A 4,854-nucleotide genomic window follows, 5' to 3' on the forward strand; every position below is an offset into this window, starting at 1 on the left:
ATTTTAGACTGTTGTGGTATTTGTAAATAATAAAATTGAACCCTTTTTTTAATTATAGACGGCCTAGTAGCCGGAAGTTCTTTTCTTTAAACATACTATATTGGTTCATGATTATAATAGAATAAATTAGATGCACTTTATAGAACATCCAAAATCAACTTTGAGCTGTTGGTGTCACAATTCTTCATTACATACGTTTTCAAAAAATTTTGCTCTTTTAACTTAAGTTTTTAAAAAATTACGACAGAATTTTCCATAGAATTAGAAGACTTTAACTTGTGAGTCCTCATATACAATCCAAATTGTTTGAATGCTACATAATCATTAGGATGAAGACAATTTTAACAAAATCAATTTTAAACAGAAAAAAGTACATGAACTAAACCTAAAAATCTAAAATCACACCATAAATATTAGAGTAAAGTATCATTTATGTCCTCAATGTTTGGGGTAAGTCTCAAACTTGTCCCTAACATTTTAAACGTCCTATTTGTGTCACAAACGTTTCTAAATGGAGTCAATGTTGTCCTACCGTCAAAATGGTAAACATTTCGTTAACGGTGTTACCTACGTGGATGTTATGTGACACGGTGGCAGCGCATGTGTTGTTACCGTTATTCAATTTAAAAAAATAAATAAATAAATGTGAAGCAGAGGGTCCTCTTCGAAACCCTAATCCCCAAATCTTTGCTTCTCGTTGCTGCTGCGCTGCCTCTGAAGGGCGATTCCCTCTGTGTGAGAAGAGATGGAGCATGAAGCATGCCAATCTGAAGCGGCGCAAGGCAGCAAGCAAGCCACACGAAGTAGAAACCTAGCACGTTGAAGGAGGACAACCTGTTACTGTGGGGAACGACCTGTGCTCACAACGTCGTCGACGGCAGAAAATCTTGGGCGGAGGTTCTGGGGTTGCGTTAATTTCGGAGTGAGTTTTAGCCATGTCTTTATTTGTTGTTGAGTTATATGTTTTGACCATCTATGGGTGTGACTCGACTGTCTCATGTTTTGTCTAGGTTGGCGAAGAATGCGGCTACTTTGTATGGCATAACCAGAGGAAGATCCCTCACAAGTTTCTAGGTTAAGATTGAAGGTCAGAAATTTGAAGGGCAAATTGGATATGGTGGAGTTCAGGTTCATGGTTGCAGTGGGAGTTGCTTTAGTTGGATGGACACTTGCACTGATATTGGTGTTTGAAAAAACAACAGCAACCAAATTTGGGAGACTTTCACTAGAATGATGTTGCTGGTTATGATGAGTTATAGGAGAAAATTGTTAGATAGCTAGATTAAGTAAACCCTAAACCCACCAGTAACAGTTAATTAAGTAATTAAATCAGCATGATATCTGATAGGCATAATTAAATCAGTTAATGTAGTAATTCAGTAAGTCATTACAATTCAGACACTAACTCATACACTACAAACAGTACCTCCTACAATTCAAACACCAGCATAATCAGGGCAGCAAGACTAACACTAATACTAGGTTCAATGAAGTAGCTCCTTAAAACTAAGTTTAGAAATAAGTACCTTCTGTTGGTCAGACATGAAGGTGCAGCTCCTTATCTTGTCATAGCCAAAGTCATCACACAGATTGGTAAGGAACCTGGTCCATGTGTCCTTCGTCTCTGCTTCAACCACTACATAGGCTATTGGCAATATCTGGTCGTTCGGGTCCCAGCCAATAGCCGTGAGAAGCTGACCTCCATATGGTGTCTTGATGAAGCACCCGTCAAGGCAAATTATTGGACGGCAAACCATGAAACTCTTCTTGCATGCATCAAGGCACATATAGAGTCTCTGAAACTTTGGCCTTAAATCCACACCAGGTTTTGGTCTCTCAGAAGCAAACTCAGGTGGTCTCTCCACTTGCAACTTTACTGTAGAACCCGGGTTAGACCTCAGCAATTCATGACAGTAGTCATAGAGCCTCCGATACTGCTCTATATACGTCCCTTGTAACTCATCAAGAGCAAACTGTTTAACCCGGGCAGCTTTAGACTTAGTCAGCTCTACATTCCACTTGCTGTATGCTTTATTCATTAGTGTGGAGAGCTTTATCTTTGGATTCTCAGCAATTTTTTTAGAAAGACCTTGCTCAACCATTTTGCATGCATAATCCCAATTTTCAACTCCCTAGAACAGCTATGCTTGTTGTGGTAGCTAGTTAATTGCCATGTTTGCTCATTCTTCATCTTCCCACAGTATGCAAACCATTTGCAACCCTCCACGCAAATGACATTCACTCTCCGAAGGTCAACCTTATCAAACCTCAAACCCTTCCCAGTATGTACAGCATAGGCAGTAGCACAATCCTTAAACTCCTCTCTTGATACATAAAGAGTTCCAACCTCCCACTTGTACTCACTCATGTCCTTTAGCTGCTTGTGCAACGGATACTTCTTGGCAACATTATTATCATCATCATCACCAACAGTAGGCATATCAAGAAAATCTTCAGATTTATATCCTTCTTCCTCATCCCCTAAACATGCAGCAATCTTCTCCTTGCCTCTGTCATTGTCATTCCTACTCTCTTTTGCTGCATCTGTTTGGGTTTCAGTTGTGCCAACCTCGAATGTATCCCCTACCCTGATGTTGACATCAATTAACCCCTCAGCCTCTTCCTTCTTATCATAACTGTCACCAAACATAACCTCAGCAGCACTATCTTCTGAGTAATAACCATTTCTGGAATCAGAACTCCATGAATCACTACTATCATCTACACCACCCTTGGGAGTATAGTCCTCGTCCTCACTCCCATCACTACCCTCTTCTTCCTCATCTGATTCATCTTTTCCATTTTTCTCACCCACATTTTTTTCCTCCACATTTGGGCCAGAATTTGTCTCCACTTATATTGCTGAATGGGCCTCAAATGTTACCATTGGACCTGGCCCATTAGATCCACCAGCCTGCTCTTGCATGGTAATTTCAGTACTCCCTAACATGTGTACATTCTCAACCTCTTCATGGATATCACTAGTTTTATGAACAACATACAGCTCCACCATATCCTCCCTAACCCCAATATTAGCCATATCCATTGCATCTTTGTCGGTTCGCAGCATCGTTAAGCCTTCTTCTGTACTCTCTCCCAGTGATTTGTACCACATTGCTGCAATGTCTTTTTTTAAATACCCTTGTCTACTCAGTATGTCATAAACCTCAATCAGGCTCCACTCATCTTCATTACAGTAGTCTATCACAGTTGTCTCTCCACCCAAATACTTCAAAAGCCCTCCTTCAAGACCAAAGCTACCATGGTGGTAAACTTTCACACTAAAATAACTCATCCTAAACAGCAAACTCTGTTACATCATATCAGCATAGTGAAACTAGTAAGAGTGAGTAAATTCGTAACCACAGATTGAGTCACCAAAAACAAGTCAATTCATGCCCTAACTAACATTCGCAACGAACATTTTTTCTGGGAATACATAAAATCAAATAAACCCTAAAGTGTAAACAATATCCTATATGACCTTTGTTCTTCATCGAACTACTAAATAAAAACCCAAGAAACAAAATTTCTTTCTCGTACATACCTTGTCGAAGGAAACCTCTCTGTCGCCAGACTAAAGGTGTGATATTTCATGCAACACAAGCAACAGCAACCCGCTAACTACCTTGTAGCCCCTCCCTGCGATCACCCTCGAAGAAGTGTCAGAGGTGTGTGGTGAGGAGAACTGGACTGGACACCCTTGCGTATAGGTGCTATGTTTCTTCAACGTTTCGTATTTCCTTCAGTGAATGGTATAATGGGCGCGAAGAGGCAGACGTGTCTCTCTAAACCTTTGGGCTTACAACCTCAGCGTCCACGTAGGTAACGCCGTTAGCGAAATGTTTATCATTTTGACGGTAGGACAACATTGACTCCATTTAAAAATGTTTGGGACACAAATAGGACGTTTAACACGTTAGGGACATGTTTGAGACTTACCCCAAACGTTGGGGACATAAATGATACTTTACTCTTAATATTATTAGGAGAGAAAATCAAAAAATTATTTTAAACTTCTATAAACCCTAAATAATCAAATAGAGATGAATGATCCGCTTGTAACCTATAGATGGATGTAAGTCGACGACAATAAAAGAGGGCGAATACAATGAAACCAGTGGCGTAGTCAGATAGAGGTAGAAACATAACGAGAGACAAATCTACAGAAGTCGCGACACAAAGACAAATTTGCAAGAAACAAGGCCGATGGTAGAGACAAATCCACTATTATTATTGTGAGGGCAAGTTTTCCTACTAAAATTTGAAAATATCCTTAATATTACATAAAAATTATGCATAATTGTTCCTGTTATTTTAAATTTGATCCTATTGTTCTATCTCTCTCATTTTATTGTGTTATATATATATTGTATCTCTATTGTCAAAATTTTTTAAATTCATCATTGATAAAGGGAGATCATCAACAAGAGGTTGGCTTTGACCCGACGAGAGGTGATAGAGAGGAAAAGCGTCGACGAGAGGTGGATTAGTAGGGTGGGCAATAGAAATGTAGGGGTACGACGAAAAGGAAAAGTTTAAGGGGTGACATGCGAGAACAAAGAGAGCGGTTGTAAAGAAGACGAGGAATTTCAAATCCAATAAAAAATTTTAGAACAAATATATTGGTCTAGAACAAATTTTTATTTAGGGATAAGTACTTTTTTCGTCCCCAAGGTCTGGGGTCAAAATCAAAATCGTCCCCGAACTTTTTTTTTTATTAAAATCATCCTCAACGTTATAAAACGTTATAAAATCGTCCTTTTCTATTTTTTTTTTGTGCCAAATTACCCTTAACTATTAATAAAAATTAAAAATAATATTAAAAAAAATAAAACCCCACCCCCACCCACA

This window comes from Arachis ipaensis, chromosome B02, assembly GCF_000816755.2.
Source record: "Arachis ipaensis cultivar K30076 chromosome B02, Araip1.1, whole genome shotgun sequence".
Taxonomy (NCBI): domain Eukaryota; kingdom Viridiplantae; phylum Streptophyta; class Magnoliopsida; order Fabales; family Fabaceae; genus Arachis; species Arachis ipaensis.